Below are 18,940 nucleotides of genomic sequence, written 5' to 3'. Positions count from 1 at the left end.
TCCATATTATATACAGGCTGAGTCCCCTTATCCAAAATGAATGGGACCAGAAATGTTTTGGGTTTTGGATTTTTAGGATTTTGGAATGCCTGTATTTTTATATAAGTACATAATGAGCTGTCTTGGGGATGGGACCCAAACACAATTCATTTATGCTTCATTTATACTGATAGCCTGAAGGTAATTTTATACAATATATTTGGTAATTTTGTGCATGAAACCAAATTTGTGTACATCGAACCATCAGAAAGCAAAGATGTCACTACCTCAGCCCAACATGAAAAAATTTTGGTCTTTGGAGTATTTTGGATTTTTGGAAAATGGGACAAGGGAGACTCAGTCTGTACGTACATATCTGTTTTGTTTTATGAGGCCTTAATATTCATCAGATTCCATCTGATTTCAGCTGAGCAGTGTCTGCCCTGTTAAATTCTTGGATGGAAGACCACCAATAAATACCAAGTGCTGTAGGCTATATTTCTATAGGCTATATAAGGAACTGGCAAAACCACCTCCGAGTATTCCTTACCTAAGAAAACCCTGTGAAATTCATAAGTAGACAGGTGATTTGGATGCACAAACACACATGATGGTATACTGTATTGCTAAGAATCCTGAAGGTTTTCTTGGATCTGGCATAACAGCAAAATAAAATATTTTGTTGTTATGCCAGATCCAAGAAGACCTTCAGGATTCTTAGCAATACAATATACCATAATTCCTGTTTATTGGTGGCACTGGAGGTGGGATTCTGGGAACTGTAGTCCAAAGATGTAACTGTTCTCAGCTAAGTGTGCACAGACTCAGCAGAAACAATTCTTTTGAGCTGATTCCCAAGTGTTTGCAGAACTAAAAATAAGGCAAAAACAATTCTCTGTCTTCAAAATCAAGGAAAATTTTTTTATGTCTGGAGACTTTCTCATTATTCTTCTTCTTTTATAAAATAAGTGATTCTGTAGCTAAATGCTTTAATATGTCTGTGTCCCCCTTATATATGGATTTCCCTTTATATAAAATAAGATGGTATGGATTTCCTTTTTATTACAACTATTTAAAAATAAATAAATAAACATAGAAACTGGCCCGTTAAATATGCCATGGAAGGTATTTGCTTGGCTTCCATCAACTTGACTTACAGTAATTTCCATTTCCAATCCAATTTCCATTATGCGTGTTATGCTTCCATACATCAGAAGATAAGTACAGCAATAGTGGAGCTGACATTGAATGAAAAAGCCTGTCTTGGCGTCACACATTCTTTCTTTTTCTCTCCCTCTCTCTCACACATGCACTCCCCAGAAATCGACTTTATTGCTACTTAAGGAATAAATTGGAAGATATTTCTGGAGTTTCACATCTCATATAGAGGGACTCTGTGATTCATCCTTTCTAAATCATAGCAATTTTAGTTTGGTTTTTCTCTTTCGTCTCAAGATAACAGCAACCTGTGGCTGATTTTTTTAAAGATTGCTGTAAAATTAAATGAGCATTGTTGTTGTTTTTAGTAAATTGCCGTGCTTTCTTGCCAGTGGTTGGTACTTATGCAGATTACTTCTCTGTCAGTAGGCATTCACTGGTATTGAGAGTGACATTGTACACTGTAATGTGCCACAAAAAAAAAAGCATGGAATTTAAAAGTACAATTCTTCCTCCCACCACAATGCCTTGATGAACTGATTACAAACCTCTTCGTTATGAGATGTAAGAGACTGAGCAAGAGCGAAAGAGAGAGGGATAATTTCTACCTGTTAAATACAGGAATGTGCAAAGCACTTGTATCAAAGCCTGGAGAATGCTAATTCTTCTTACTTTGTGCATAGTTCTACATGTTAGATGTACAGCCACAGTGTGGAACTTTCTCAAACCACAAGAAGGTTGTGAGGCCAGATGAAAAATGTTTGGAAATACTGGAGAAAATTGAAAATACGCCATACTTTTCAGAACCAAATTTACTTTGCTCCTCTGAAGGCACTAAAAAAAAATCCAAGTAATTTATAACTTTGTTAGCATAAGTAGATTGTTCTGTTTGGAACTAGACAAAGTTGGGCATTGACTAGGGCCTCAGGACCAGAACATGGAAGAGTGGTTTTTGTGGACTTCACCTCCCAGAATTTCCCAACTGTCTGGCCATGTTGACTGAGGAATTCTGGAAACTGTCATTAAAAAAATAAGTCACATCTCTAAGCTTGGCTCCAGGCCATCTGGGAATCCAGCTGTGCTCTGAGTACATCTATTTCCAGTTTGTATATTGTATCCTGGGAGATCAGGCGTATCTCAGAAAATTGTCAATTCGCATGTCCTGCCACCTTCAGGCTGCAAGAGATTCATTTAGGAATGTTGTTGTTGTTGTTGTTGTTGTTGTTGTTGTTGTGTGACTTCAAGACATTTCTGACTTATGGTGAACCTAAGGCAAACCTATCACATGGTTTTCTTGGCAAGATTTGTTCAGAGCAGATTTGCTTTTTTCTGAGTCTGAGAGGGTGTAACTAGCCCAAGGCCATCCTGGTATTCCCTGATGGTCTCCCATCCAGTCATTCACTTGGGCTTACCTTGCTGAGTTTCTAAAAGCAGGCAAGATCATGTGTGTTCAGCATAGCTGGTGTTTGTACTGGGAAGGAATAATTATGAAGATCTCTCCATCCTTTCCCAGTGCTTTCCTGAGTTTTTCTAGATCAGAAGGTTGTCCTGAATTGTCTGTAGACATTTGGAGGGTTCATGTGAAGCAGCAGATGGCAACTGTCCACCTTAGCCAAGGTGAACACACAGGGATGAGATGCAAGACTACATTCATGGTAGTAGCAGCTTATTGCTCTCAAGTCAGTAGTATAGTATCTGTATTCAGTTTTCTTTTTAGGCACACCAAGAAGAAACCCAAAGGGACTCAGTGATCAAACATGCTTGTCTTGTGTTGGGAAAACTTTATTTTTTGTCTTGTTGATGTGGATACAGTTAAATAAGAGCACAAGAAGAGCTCAGTTGGATCAAGCCAGCAATCTGTCGATATCAGAATCATGCTTTCCAGAGACAGATGTGAAGTTATTGCACACTTAGTGTGCCAGGCAGTACAGTTTAATTGTATTGCTTCAGGAGGTTGTAGTGGGTCTCTTTTTCTGCTGTATTCATACCTTCATGTGATACTTTTATTTGATCAAAATATTTCTGCTCCTTTTCTCTTTGAAATTTTATGTTGCATGGATATCTAACTTTAAAAACCAAACCTATTTCTAATGCTCCCTAGATCTGTGACAGGCAGGGGAAGTCCAAGTCGACAATCCCTGCATATCAAATTGTGTATGCTGTGTGTGTGTTTTGACGGGAGGGCAACAGCTAACACTACATTTGGCCCTTGGGAACAAAAAGGTTGCCCACCCTTCTTCTTGAGCATTGGAGCTACTGCTCTTCATTGCTGTCAGGGGTTTTAAATAAGACCTTACTCACTGACAGATATTGTGACAGTGGCATTGCAGGCCATGTTTGTGACATTTTCAGATACTCCAAGGACTGGAAACTAGACTTCGGAGGGGGGGGGAGATAGCCAAGACTTGTGTTTCTGTGAGTAAGCTCCCTTGAGCATAATAGAGTGGACTGTCAAGTTAGTAGACCTGTGACTGAGTTGTGAAGGAACAAAGTGGTGCATTGGGGTTCAGACAGGAATTGTGGACATAAAGAAGTTCCAGCAAGTAGTTGCTGGTGGCTGCTCTATCAGTGGAGCAGTGAATCAATTTCAGTTTTTGTTGGATTTAAAGGAGCTATCCAAGATGCTAGACCTTGTCAGGAAGAGGATGCAGTACCTTGCAGAGCTCCTTTAAAGGAGTGGTTCTTAAAGTGTGGGGTGGGATCCCCAGTGGGGGTGCAGGAGTTGCTCAAAGAGGGCATGGGACTTGAAGTACCTGATGCCCCCCCTCCTCCTCTCTCCAAAATTTTTAATGTGTAAAATGTACACATATGTTGAGTTAAATATTGAATTGACTTAAATAAAACTGTTCTAATTTGAATGATGTTGTTTCCTTATGAAATATTAAAATATGAATATACATTAATGTGCAAATGAAAATATGCACACTAAATCAACCAAAATTTTTTATTCATATACTACATTGAGTGGCAGCACGCAACGTCTGCATGTAGATGTAAAGTGGGGTTTTCCCGCGGGTAAAAAGCTTGTACCAATGCTTTAAAGCCTGGCTTAAAACTTGGAGAGGATATGTTGACGGCAGCAGTGCTGTTGGTAGGGTCTCCCGTATCAAATAGGCTTTTGCTGAGGATGCACAGTAAATGGGCCAAACAGCTACTCGGCAGTGGCACCATAGTTAATGGTTGTTAGTACTGTGCAGAAGGATGCAGGGTAAAACCCTTTTGATTGTCTTCTCGCAAAAAAGCTATGATCTGACAGTTTAAAATGAAACGAGAGATAGTGCCAGAAGATGAGAATCCCAGGTTGAAAGGCATTCAGCAAACTACTGGGGAACAGGTACGAATAGTGTTGTGTTTAATGACACAACTTGACTAAAGCCTAAAGTATGTTCAGCCAATGATGTGCTCAGAGATGAAAGAAAAGTGTCAAGTTGCACAGCACGTATTATAGGAACATGGAATGTGAGAAACATGAATCATAGGAAACTAGACATAGTAAAATAAAGAAATGGAGCATATAAGCATCATAGTAGCTGGGATGAGCGAGCTAAAGTGGACAGGAATTTGACATTTTGAGTCAGGTAATTATGGTGTTTTACTCAGCAAATGAAAATCTAAGAAGAAATAGGGTGGCCCTATAGTGAGGAGAGATGCAGCAAAAGCAGTCAAAGGATATAATGCAAAGTCTGGCCAAATCATGTCAATAAGATTTTAGGGAAAACCTGTCATGCCCCCTTTTAAGAGTTCACCTTTTGAAAACACATTCTCAAACAACGTAAGAAGTGAATGTATATATGGACATCACCTGATGGCCAATATACATAGCTGTAGTGCCTTGCAGCTGAATTAAACTCGTCACATAATCTACAGAAGATGGAGAAGCTCTATTCACTTTACAAAAACAAGACAGGTTCATAGAATCATAAGAGTTGGAAGAGACCAAGAGTAGATTGTGGCATGATGCATAAATTTTCTTTCTATCAGCTTTCTTTACCATCCAATTCTCACACGCATACATAGTGACGGGAAATACAATGGTATGGACAATTCTAACTTTAGTGTTCTGCTATGTATCTTTGCTCATGAGGATCTTGTCTAGTTCTTTCATAGTTGCTGTTCCCAGTCCTAGTCTTCTCCTGATTTCTAGACTAATTTCTGATCAATTCTCTTGATTTCTCCTGATTTCTGATCAATGACTGATCCATAGTATGGGAAGTCTTTGACTGTTTTGAGTTCCTCATCATCTACATTGAATAGACCAAAGAGACCAGAACAAAATGGCTGGAAGTTCACATCTAGTTTTAAAAACTACTTAAAATATAAAGTTGTGGAGGAAGACCCTGTGATCCATTTAAAACATGAATTTATGTTCTGGAGACTTTGGCAGAAATAGGATGAATTGGGGGCTGCAACTACAGCCTTGAGGCCACATTGACTACGGGGCTGCATTTTGTCCATTTTTGCAATCAAAGCACTCTCTGTTATAATAGATAATCCTTATAATGGGGTCATACCCCCCCCCCCCCCCCCCTTACTCATGCATAGTGTTTCTAACTTTACAAAGGCAGGAGAGAAAGCCCACCACAACCTTTCCAGCACTTTGTGTTTATTTGAAGAGTTTAGTTAATTGAAATAACCCAATTCCTCCAACAATGCTACATATACTATAGTCCAGACATAGCCATTCATTCGTAATGACCTTCAGTGTAACCCTCCAGTCCTTGATAGCTGAATGTGAGCCAGGCATTGAGAGTCTTGTTCTGTAGCAGTCACCTTCATTCCACTAACATTTTGCCATGATAACAAATACAGGTTGGGTTTGCATGCAGCAACAAGATGTACATTTCCCCCTTGTGTTGTCTGCCTCGCATTATCAGCAGGAGTATGCGAGGCCTTTGCTGAGGGCCTCTTGTACTCGATGGCAATAGGGCCATCCCTATTGACAGAACACTTAATTCTAGTCTTGTCCATTAAGTCTTTAGCAGTGCTATCTTGTTTGCCAGACTGCCTGGAATGTACAGTGTAGTGCCTTGCAGCTGAATTAAACTCGTCACATGTAGCTTTGATGGCCTTGGAGAAGTCTCCGGATCATGATGGATGGATGTAATTTTTCTCAAGGAGACTATTATTATGGCCTCCTTCTGGGGAAGGGAGGCATTGGTTTCCCAGGGAACTGCATGACTCCCTGGGTAATTCTTTGGATACAAACTGCTATGCTTTCTTATCAGTTAGTAGTCTCAGGGTAGGATGCCTGTGTGCAAATGAGGATAAGGGCAGTTAGCATGAATTTTGGAGGATTTTAGTCTGCTTCCTCAGATGCATAGAGTACAGTATTAGGGTTGCAGGTGTATCTGCATATTATGAACTGCAGGAGTGGGGCCAGAGGAAAGCTGTTAATAACACCGACCATAAACAACTGGGATAAATCTCTTGGCAGATTAACATCTGTTATCAAAAACTGGTCTGTTCAGTAGTTTATTAAATCTGAAGTAATAGAACGTTAAGGAAGTGTTTGCTATGTTGTACTAAAACTAATGTCTTGTTGCATCTTTCAGACCCATATTTTGTAGACTTGTGTCATTTAACCATACACAAAATTGTTAAAAACTATTCATACATGCAGTGTGTTAAGAAACCGTTATCTTGATTCACCTCTTTTTTGATGGATCCGAAACTTGTGAATATACAGGTAAATGCAGAAGGGGGCATTCCTGAAAATGATTTTTTCCTCATTGCTTCATGATAAGTACAGTTAATGAAAGTGTTTTTTTATCTGTACAGTCAGCCCTCCTTATTAACAGATTCTTTATGCACAGATTCAAACATCCATAATTAAAAATATTTTAAAAATACATAAATTCCAAAAAACAAACCTTGCTTTTGCCATTTCATATAAGGGACACCATTTTATTATCCATTGTGTTTAATGGGACTTGAGCGTGTCCATGGCTTTTGGTATTCATGGGAGGTCCTGGAATCAAATCCCAGCAGGTACCAAGGGCCTACTGTTATTCTGCAGTTCCATGCTAAACCATGTTCAAAGTGACTTCCAGATAATTTTGTTCATAATTAAGGATAATTAACAAGTGTTAGTTAAACAGTTCATATCTTTTAAATATGTTTTAAACTATGTTCATAAGCATTTGTGAGAAATCAATGTGGCCCAAAGGCTTTGATGAATATCCAGTTTTTTCTTTGTCCTTAAATGAAATCAGTGTTGTCCCCAGTTGGGCCTCTGAGAGGAAGGCATTCCACAATTGGAGTGACATGGCTGAGAAGGCCCTCGCCAATGTCCCTACACAGTGCATTGATCTATAGACTATTTACATTTCAGGATAGTTTACACATTCCCTGCTCCGAAACAGCACTCTCTTCACTAGCCCCAAAGGGCAATTGGGGACGATGCAACATTTCTTCTGGTCACTGAAATGGTAACCATAGTGGTACAGCTACAGCTCTCTGATGCTTCAGAGGTTCTGTAAATTAGTTACTGTAGCCATCTGAGCATGAGCATGCACACCTCTGGTTTACTTCATTAGATGTCTAACATGTTGTGTTTCTGTTGGCAGGTATGTAAACACATAGTTGGAGTATATACAGAAGAGGTTTGTCAACTGTAAGACATAAGGAATTGAAATGCAGAAAGTTCAGAAAGCAATAATTACTTTTTAACTGCATCCTTTCATAAAACAATGCTTTGGCTCTAATACAGACTTCCTTGTATTAGTGAACCCATTAAGACGTGCAGTGTTTATAAAAACCTGTTTGTCCCTGCTTAGGCTGTAGGAGATCAGCTTCTCTGCTCATTTTGCTGGACAGTAATTAGTACTTTTTTCTGGTTTCTTGTTTTGCAGGTTTCCATACAGAAGTCAGTCAATAACAGAAGGGGACAATTTCAGCTCACAGTGGCATCACCTTGTTTGTATTGTACAGAACATCCTTTTAGATTGGATTTGGTATTGACGAAAAGCTCATAGGAGGAGAAGAATGAGACAGCTGAAAGGAAAGCCCAAAAAAGAGACATCCAGAGACAAAAAAGAGAGGAAGCAGGCAATGCAAGAAGCCCGCCAGCAGGTCACAACGGTGGTGCTTCCCACACTGGCTGTGGTTGTGCTCTTGATCGTGGTATTTGTTTACGTGGCAACCCGTCCAAATACAACTGAATGATGGGGATTCTGAGCTCTGTAACTTTGGGCAGTCATGCTCATCTCCTTTTTTGCCAGGAGCCAAAAACACAAAACAGTCCCCAAAGGGAAAAAAGGAATCCTCTTCTGAATCCCCTATCATTATTAGTCATTTTTCAAAGGATTCTGTTTTCTTTGACTCGATCCAAGCTCTACGGTTGCTCTCTTGGAATGTAGTACAAGACACATTTGCCACCATGGCAATATATTGCATTCTTATGTCCAGCTAATGTGCCTTTTAGACTTCAGCAGTGGGTGATTCTCCCCTTCCTGAACCATTATTGTCATAAAAGTGGATTCTGTTGCTTTTCAGATTTGTCTCAATTGGCTTTTAAACCCTTCAAGTAATCAGCAACATTGCTAGTGTAAATGATTTCTTGTATGTCGGTTTCAGAACTTCCAAAGAAGTGAAAATTTCCAGTGCTTTGTTATTATATAAAAGCAATTGAAAATCCTTGACTAAAATATATATTTATTTTTGGAATAAAGAAGACAAATCTTAAATACAAAGCTTTCATTTTGATTTCCCTCTTAAACAACTCTTTTGTGAAACATGTCTTGTATTATACAAATGTTTGCTATGAAATGCTAGTCAGGGTGCAAACAACAGGCTCCTTTCTTCTCAGTGAGGTTCAACCATAGAATAATTTAAGGTAATATTAAGATCTTAACCAGATGAGTTTGTTCTGGCATAATTTCTTGCTGGAGCCTAAGCAATGATTAAATAAGTTTCTTGAATAATATCAATCTGTTAAATGGCAATTTAAAAAGTGGTCTGTGCATATGTCATTTAAAAATAATTGTACCCAAGATTTCCAGCATCATTTATTGGAGAGGCTGTTTAGAGTGAAGACATTTCTTTAAAAACAATCTGAAACAGATGGCATTAAGACTAAGCACTGTGCAGGTTAGCTGCCTCATATCAGCCAGAATAGCAACTCTCAGAATCTTCCAGCTAGACAAGAAAAATAACTTTTCCAAGTTCTGACATTAGTTTAAGATCGTTTCTCCATTAGTGCTGTTGTCTACTCTTGAGTAGCAGTGGCACTCTGTGGTTTCAGACAGAAATCTTTTTCTGTCTTACCATCAGATCCTTTTAATCAATCTGCAATCTTCTACAAATCTTATGTTACTGAGTCACAATTGTTCCCTAGTAGCTCAGAATAAAACAAATTCAAAGTGGGAGTAGTTAAAGCTCCTAGGGTACAGCTGGCCTCAGTGGGGTTCCATAGACATCTTGCATCCCCCATGGACCACCAAAGGTTTAAAAAATTGTTTTGTCCCTGTATGCCCGCTAGTGGGCATAGGGGGCATGGCTGCCACATTTGAGGGCCCATGGGCCCAAGAACAGTATTTTTTGTAAAATAGGAGGTGACCTTCCTGTTGCTAACAATAGGCTTCTCTTGGGCCTAAAATGGCACAGGTAGCATCAAAACACGGAGGAGATAATTTTCCCTGTGTGGGTGTTTTGAAACATTTTGGGGCAGGGTTTTAGTCCAAACTGCAATGATCCAGTGTGTTATATCCTGTTCGCAAAATCAGTTTAGAACCTAGGCCAGATTACAATTTGAAGTAAACACTGCTACATGACATGACATGACATGGAAGGCACCAGACACCCCTGCCTAGAACAAGGCTGGGCAGTTATCGAGGGCTGATGGGAGCAGCAATCCTGTCATATAGCCCTGATTGCTGTGGTCCATTTTCTTGCAGAACTGGAGGTGAGTTCCACATTTGTTTAAAAAGTTCTTTGCAGAAGCTTCATTCTAAATGAGAATTGTGCCGTCTGGAGTTGCTATACCCTGCATTTTGCCAATTTAAAAAAATGAATATTGGTGTTTGGATGACTCCAGATTTAGGAGGATGGGGGGCAGGTATGGTATTGGCAGGCTGCATGGGGACAACACTGTTCCAACTCCTGCCTGGGAGCAGACATTAGGAAGGTCACAAGTCAGAACTAAAGGATTCCAAAGGTCTTATGGACATCTTGATGCCACCTAAAAATGCACTACAAAAGTGCCAAAGTAGGAATAACTGTGGCTGTTATGTAAGCATGTGAGAGCCAGTGTGGTGCTGTGGTTTGGATGTTGGACAAGGACTTCAGGAAACCAGGGTTTTAATCCACATCCAGTCAAGGAAACCCACTCAGTCTGAATAAATCTTGCCAAGAAACCCCATGACAGGGTTGCCATAAGGGTCTAGATCAAGAGAAGTAATAGTGCCACTGTATTCTGCTTTGGTCAGGCCTCACCTGGAATACTGTGTCTAGTTCTGGGTACCACAATTCAAAAAGGATGTTGAGAAACTGGTGTGTGTCCAAAGGAGGGCGACTAAAATTGCAAAGGGTCTGGAAACCATGCCCTATGAGGTACAGCTTAGGGAACTGAGTATGTTTAGCCTGGAGAAGAGATGGTTAAGAGGTGATATGATAGCTCTGTTTAAATATTTGGAGGGATTTCATATTGAGGAGGGAGCAAGCACGTTTTCTGCTGCTCCAGAGAACAGGACCCGGAACAATGGATGCAAGCTGCAGGAAAAGAGATTCCACCTCAACATTAGGAGGAACTTCTTGACAGTGATGGCTGTTCGACTGTGGAACACACTCCTCCCTCAGAGTGTAGTGGAGTCTCCTTCCTTGGAGATCTTTAAAAAAAATAAATTATATATTACATTTTACACTAAACATAAAATATCTGCACATATTTTGTTATATCATTTGTCATTTCAATTTCCCTCACTTCCCTTCACATTAAAACAGCTTACCATAAAACAGTTACATTCAAAGCCTCATTCTATTATTTGTCATCAATATATTAGTCGCTCTCTTTCAAGAAAAAAAGGGTAATTTTTTAATTTTTTTACCCGGTACTTGTTATTTATACATTGTCATCTTTCTAGTCAATCCAAACCATCCCCTCAAGATCTCCTTGCTGCATCAACACCATATTTCTTTACAGTAGTCAGTTAAGGGTGACCATTCCTTGTTGATTTTCTCAAATTCTTTCTGGTTTAAAAATGCTGTCAATCTGTCCATTTCTTTCATTTCCATTAATTTCATAAGGCACTCCTCTCTCTTAGGTATCTCAGGGTCCTTTCATTTTTGAGCTATTAGAAGTCTTGCCGCAGAAATCATGTATAGTAAAACTCTCCAGTATTCCTCTCCACCACCGGGTCTATATTGTTAACCATATTCAGTAAATAAATTTCTGGTTTAAATTCAAATTTAATTTTAAATATTTGCTGTATTAAATCATGAATTTTCTTCCAATACATATTCATCCATGAACACTGCCACCACACATGAAACCAAGATCCAACATTATTCTTACCCTTTCAACAGTTACTTAAATCTGTTTTATAAATCTCAGCAAATTTTGCCAGTGTCAAATGCCATCTCATTTCCATTTCCCATTGATTTTCCTTCAAATCTTATGACTTCATAAACTTAGCAGTCTTCTTTCTAGCATATGCCCAACTCTGAACATCAATTACCTTTCCTATATCTGTAGCCCATTTAATCATATTGTCTGAAATCACTTCCCCTTCTTGTTTTCTTGACAACAATAATTTGTATATTTTCACTGTTGTTTTCTTTTTTTCATAATTCTTTATGATATCGTCAAATTCATTTCCCTCCTTTTCATATCCTCTGTTTCGACATCCATTGTAAATCTTTCTTTGAGTTGTGTATGCAATAACCAATGTGTCTTTGGTTCTAATTGTTCCAGTTCCTCTATAGATTTCAACTTATATTTATTATTTTCTGATTTCTTCACACTATTTTTATAGCTCAACCATTTATCTAACACAATCCATTTTCCAAAAAAAAGCCTCCTTGGGGGAGATCCAGAGTGGAATTTTCCTGTACATTTTCTTTTTTGTTTCCTTCCATGCAAATAATAATGGACTTCTAATCATGTAATGGCAGAAATCTTTATGAACCATTACCTTCCCGTATCCCAAATATGCATGCCATCCGAATCCATTGTTAAAGCCTTCTACATGAAGTATTTTCTTATTTTTAGCACAATCCAATCCAGTAACCAATTTAAGGCATTTGCTTGGTGATACAACTTTTAGGTCTGGTACATTTCTTCCTGCGTCCTTTTTATCTCTTGTCGTTGTCATCCAGTTGACTCTTGGTCTTTCCCCCGCCAGATAAATTCCCTCAGATTTTTGTCATTCTATAAATGGGTTTTTTTATTGTGGATAATTGGGATAGTGTGGAACAAAAGGTTCATTTTCGGTAAAATTACCATTTTAATTGCTTCCACTCTACCAAATAAAGTTAAATTCAATTTGCTCCAGTTACCCATGTCCTTTTTAATTTCTTTCCATTTTACTTTGTAATTGTTGTCAAACAAGTCCACATTTCTCTTAGTTAGCCATACTCCCTAAGTATTTTACTTCGTTTTTCACCCTGCAATCAGTTGTCTCTTCCAGACAGATATCTTCTCTTTTTGTCATATTTTTAGTCAGTATCACTGTTTTTGTTCTGTTTATTTTAAAACCAGATACCTTTCCAAATTCCTCAATTTCATAAAAAGAGTTTTGTAATTTGCCGTTCCGAATCTTCTAATATAATAATATAATTAATAATATAATCCTTGGAAGTCTTTAAACAGAGGCTGGATGGCCATCTGTTGGGTGTGCTTTGATTGAGAGTTCCTGCATGGCAGGGGTTGGGCTGGATCAAACTTGCACAACTTGGCAGTAGGTAGGAGCCAAAATTGAAATAGGCTAAATTTCTTCGGGCCGCACATAATTTTAATTAAATATTAATTAATTGATAATATTAATTGACATTAATTAATAATATTAATTAGAATTAATTAATATTAATTCCATTCTCCTCCTCCTTTGCCCGGCCCACTTCTCAGGAAAGCTGAGCGGTGGAAGAGCCTTGCCTATTCTCCTCCATCTGAACGTCTCCTTGGGAGAAGGCCAAGCAATGGAAGAGCCTTGAGGGGTGAGCATTTGCCGCTCTTTCTTGTCCACTGCCTGGTCTTCTCAAGAGAATGCTGGGCAAAGGAGGAGCCTTGCTGGGCAAGCGTTTGCCTGTCCCCCTTCACCACCACCACCATCACCACCTGTCCTTCCCCTCGGGAGAAAGGAGCGTGGCAGCAGAACATTTCAGGGCAAGCATTTGCCCATCCTCCTCCTCTGCCATCTGGCCTTCTCCTTGGGAGAAAGCCGGGCAGCGGAGGAGTCTTGAGGGGCAAGCATTTGCCTGTCCTTCTCCTCCTCCTCTGCCACCACTTGGCCTTTTCCTCGAGAGAAAACTGAGCAGTGGAGAAGCCTATCGGTGCAAGCATTCACTCCTCCTCATCCTCCCATACATGGCCCTCTCCTCAGGAGGAGGCTGAGCAGTGGAGGAGCCTTGAAGTTGTTCTACATCCTCATGGGCTGCCCAAAATCTTTTGGCGGGCCACATCTGGCCCCTGGGCCATATGTTATAATAAATAAATAATAAAATCTTTATTTTTATCCCGCCCTTCCAGAAAGATCAGGGCGGCTAACAAAAGTGCAACAAATGCACACAAATACAGTTAAAAACAGTAAACAACAAACACCATACAATAAAAGTAAAAGCAGGAATAAAAGCCCCGTCGCCCGTCCTCATGGCCACGGAAGAGGAGGGGAGGCCCACAGGATCTTAATCGGGGAATGCCTGCTTAAATAGGAAGGTCTTAAGATCCTTCCTAAATTGGGCCAGGGTGGTAGATGAGCGGAGCTCAGTGGGCAGCGTGTTCCAAAGGGCTGGGGCAGCTATAGAAAAAGCCCTTCTAGACGTAGAAGCATGCTTGGCCCCAGGCACCTTCAGCAATTGCTGCCCAGACGTTCTGAGGGTGCGAGGCGGATTGTATGGGGAGAGGCGGTCCTTTAGGAATCCTGGGCCCAAGCCATTTAGGGCTTTATAGGTGATAACCAACACCTTATATTGAGCTCGGAAGCGAACGGGCAGCCAGTGAAGATCTTTAAGTACAGGTGTTATATGGCTGGTCCTGGACGCACCAGTGACCAGCCGGGCTGCCATATTCTGTACCATTTGAAGCTTCCGAGTTTGGTATAAGGGTTGCCCCATGTAGAGTGCATTGCAGAAATCCAATCTCGAAGTTACCAGAGCATGTACCACAGTTTCTAGGTCCCTCCGGTCCAGATATGGGCGCAGCTGGCGAATCAGCCGAAGCTGGTAACAGGTGCTCTTGACCGTCGCATTCACCTGAGCAGTCAGATGAAGCGACGAATCAAGAAGCACTCCCAGACTGCGCACAGAGTCCTTCGCAGGGAGCGTGACCCCGTTTAGGACAGGTGGAACCACAGCCATTCCTGGACCGGGGGAACCTATCACTAGTACCTCCGTTTTCTCTGGATTCAGCTTGAGTCGGTTTTTCCTCATCCAGTCCATTACTGACCCCAGACAGGCCTCGAGAGGAGAGACGCCATCCCCGGTCACTGCATCAGTCGGAGACATAGAGAAAATAATCTGGGTGTCATCAGCGTACTGATAACCCCGCGCCCCATGTCTCCGGATGATCTCTCCCAGCGGTTTCATGTAAATGTTAAATAGCATGGGAGACAGAATGGCTCCTTGAGGGACCCCGGTTTTAAGGGGCCTCTCGTCGGAGCACACGTCCCCCAGCTGCACCATCTGGGACCTCCCAGAGAGGTAGGACCGGAACCACTGGAGCACAGTGCCCCCGATCCCCACCTCAACCAGGCGTCCCAGAAGGATACCATGGTCTATGGTATCGAAAGCCGCTGAGATGTCCAAGAGCACCAACAGGGACACGCTTCCCCGGTCAGCACTCAGACGGAGATCATCGACCAAGGCGACCATGGCCGTCTCAACCCCGTGACCCGCCCGGAAGCCAGTTTGAAATGGATCCAGATAATCCGTTTCATCCAAGACCGACTGAAGCTGGAGCGCAACCGCCCTCTCGATCACCTTCCCCCAAAAATGGTAGCAGGGAAACAGGCCGATAATTATTATGTACCAGGGGGTCAAGGGAGGGCTTTTTTAGGATCGGTCTTACAATGGCCAATTTAAGATCCGATGGAAATCGCCCATCCCTGAGAGAGGTGTTGATAATCCGGCGTAACAAAGTGGTTACTACCGGTCCCCCCTGGGCCGCTAACCACGAGGGGCAGGGATCAAGAGAGCAGGTTGTTTTCCGAACACTTCCGAGGATCTTGTCCACATCCTCGGTACTCACCAACTCAAACTGATCCAGTATAACATGGTCCACGGAGGCTCTGGACACTTCTACCTCTGGTTCTGCGATAATGTCAGCGTTCAGACCTTCGCTTATACGAGAAGTTTTATCCACGAAAAAGTTGTTAAATAAGTCACAGCAGGCCTTAGAAGGTTCAAGGATCTGGTTCAGGGCGGGAGGGAGCTGAGTTAGCTCCCTGACCACCCTGAACAACTCTGCCGGACGTGATTCCGCGGACGCAATGCGAGCACCATAGAACGAATTCTTTGTTGCTCGCACTGCCTCTCCGTAGTCCTTTAATAGTCGGTCTAGGAGAGTCTTGTCGTCTAAGCGAAGGTATTTCCGCCAACGGCACTCTAGCCGTCGCAGAACCCGCTTCCTTGCCCGGAGATCTTCCGTATACCAGGGCTTACGATTGGAAGCAGGCCTGAGAGGGCGCTTGGGAGCGATTCTGTGTATAGCCCCAGAGAGACCGGTATTCCAAATACCGGTAAGGGCATCAACAGAGTCGCCGTCATTTCCAACCGCGAGCCCCTCTAAGGCTTCTTGGAACCTCTCAGGTTCCATCAGCCTTCGAGGGTGGACCATCCTAACTGGTCCACCACCCCCGGGGGGGATCTGGGTAGAAGCCTTGATTTTCACCTCTACCAGGAAATGATCCGTCCATGACAGGGGGGAAATATTAACTATTTCCGCCCACGGATTTTCCGCATCCGAACAGAAGACCAAATCGAGAGTATTACCCGCACAATGCGTGGGACCCTGTATCAGCTGGGACAGGCCCATGGCTGCCATGGTCTCCATGAATTCCCGAGCCGCACCGGATGGAACATAGCTGGCCGTGAGGGAGATGTTGAAGTCGCCCAGGACAAGGAGCCTGGGCGTCTCCAACATCAGTTCAGCAACCAGCTGTGTCAGCTCGTTAAGGGAGTCAGCTAATGCACGGGGTGGCCGATACACCAGCAGAATCCCTAGACTGTCCCTAGCCTTCAGGGTCAGGTAAATACACTCGAAGTAGGTGGTCTGTCGGATGTGGTTCCTGGTGAGGGACACGGTGTTCCTATGTACCAAGGCCACACCCCCCCCCGCCCACCTAACCTGCGCTGGTCCTTCACCGAGTACCCAGCAGGCAGGGCCTGAGCCCACACAGCATCCCCTTCAGGCCCCAGCCAGGTCTCGGTAATGCAAGCCAGGTCACACCTAGAGTCCTCCAGGAGATCCTGGAGAATGTGGGTCTTGTTATTAATAGACCTGGCATTGCACAGGAGCAGCGACAGGGTTTGTGGCACGGTTGGAGTGACCCTCAGGCCCTTCAGTTTGGGCTGGGGACAGGACGGTGGGATAGCTATGATGACAATCTATCCGCCTTCCCCTGGAACGGAAAAGTCCTTCTCCCCCGCCAATAACTCCCCCCCTGTGGCCCCCCTCAATAGGAGCTCCGCCCTCCCCGATGTCAACCCCAGCCCCGGCATCCCCCGCATCCCTAACCTCCCCCCAACCCTCTATGGCCACTGAAGAAGCAGAGGGCAGCCACTATAGGCATCCTCTAACTCCCCTGCGACCCAACCCTCCCACGCCCGATAGAACTGCGCAACTGCGCACCGTCGCAGCTCCGCAGAAGCAGTCCAGGTCTCTGTGGGGAGTTCCCCAAGTCCGAGGGCGGCACTCCCGGGGCGGTGCGCAGATGCGCACCTCTAAAAACCACCGGGAGGAGGCCGCCCGGCGAAAGAACAGTCCCGGCGAGGCTGCAGCGGCGGCGGCGTCCGGCGTGGAGGCAAAGGGGGCGTGCCAGGAGGGTCCGGTTGCCCGGCTTTTATCCCCGCCGCTCTCACCTGGCGGGGCTCCTCCCAACTTCCCCCCAGATGGTCCTTAAAGGGGCCTTCACGCCCTTGCTGGCCGCCAAACGCCAAGCCAGAAGCAAGCCTGTTGAGCAAGCCTGGACTGGATGGTCCTTGTGGTCTCTTCCAACTCACAGATTCTATCATTCTAAGTAAGAGTTGACTTGAAGGCACATGACAACACCAGCAAAAAGCTGCATACTTAACCAATGTTGGATATTGCAGTTGGCCCTGGATGTTTGGCAAAAGAGAGTCTTCAGCTGTGTGCTGAAAAATTTAAGGGTCAACAGAAGTGAGATCTGGAGGCCCCGTGTGGTTCCACAGTCAGGATCACTTCCATGCTATCATAAAGTGGCAGATTTGGACTTTGTGGACTTTGTAGATGGGGAAAAAAGAATTACTTTGTACCAAATGTTTCTGAAACTGTAAGTTTAAAAATCTAATACAGTGGGTCCTCCCTGACAGTGGGCTTCCCATCTGTGACTTTGACCAACATTGGATGACCATGCCCCATATTATTTAATCACAGTAATGGTTGAAGCATATGTGCTCATGTCATCACAATAGAATAATGACGGGAGGGAATGATCTGCATTTTTAAGCTTTTGTGGGCCTCCCAGAACTGAAGCGCTGCTGACAGAGTGTGCCCATGTATGTGCAAAGTAAAAGGAGGTTGGGAAGGGAAATGACACCTAAGAAAATCAGACTGTATTCCTTTGCATTCTTACTGGAAAGTAAGTGCCATTGAATCCAGGAGAATTTACTTGTATGCCATCAGCCATTAATCCTTGAAGTTAAATAAATCTTTCAAGATGAAGTGGAAGAATAACAATTGAATTAAAAGAGTTTGGGAAGAGGGAGAGCCAAATTACCATTACAATACTTTCTGAAGGCAAGATTTCTGCTTACCTTTGCAACCCACAATAGAAGAAAGCTCTTCTGTTATTAAAGCTATGTCAAAAATTTCATTTCATTTTTTAAAATTCTTTAAAACCTTTAGAAACTTCCTTTTAGGGCAAACCCTTCCAAGGCCACATGCAACAAAACTTAAAACAATTAAGAATTTTTTTAAAATCTGAATAGCGGCCATATACCCAGTGGCTCTAGGAGAGTCCTATTCAGGGAAACAGCATGCTTCAAATTCTTTAAAGCCTTCTCAAAGGATAATATATGTCAGTTTGGAACACAGTTCTATAAGTAATGGGCCACGGCTTGGAAAAGTTATTTTGGGATGATTCTCCTTGGGGATTCTGGGAGTAGTAACCTAAGAAAAGTAATTTTTCCAAGGTCTGGTTTGGGTTACTATCCAAAAAGCCAGTTCTTGTGTCTGCCAGCTTAAATGCTCTGACCAGGCAAATGTACAATACAGATCTCCAGTGCTGATCTCACTAAGTGTACTTCATTTTTGTTATTCTAGTGTAAATATATTGCTTTATATGTTATAGAGCTAACTGACTGTAAAAGTTTTAAAAGGTTTTAATTATTTTTAATTTTTGTAATTTGATGACTATAACCTGTATTTGGTTTATCTAATAAGTCAGAAACATACAACACACACACACACACA

The 18,940-nt window shown here is 42.5% G+C and overlaps 1 long non-coding RNA gene across 1 annotated transcript in view; it reads left to right on the top strand.

The window, feature by feature from the left end:
• Window positions 1-8,098, top strand: part of LOC121926767 — a 74,385-nt gene extending 66,287 nt beyond the window's left edge. The window contains exon 3 of the long non-coding RNA XR_006103085.1: window positions 7,989-8,098. This is a non-coding gene — a long non-coding RNA (uncharacterized LOC121926767). The remainder of the gene's footprint in view (window positions 1-7,988) is intronic.
• The last annotated feature ends 10,842 nt before the right edge of the window (window positions 8,099-18,940 follow it).

This window comes from Sceloporus undulatus, chromosome 3, assembly GCF_019175285.1.
Source record: "Sceloporus undulatus isolate JIND9_A2432 ecotype Alabama chromosome 3, SceUnd_v1.1, whole genome shotgun sequence".
Classification (NCBI taxonomy): domain Eukaryota; kingdom Metazoa; phylum Chordata; class Lepidosauria; order Squamata; family Phrynosomatidae; genus Sceloporus; species Sceloporus undulatus.
Note: the sequence above shows the minus strand (reverse complement) of the source record. Positions and strands in the feature narration are given on the sequence as shown.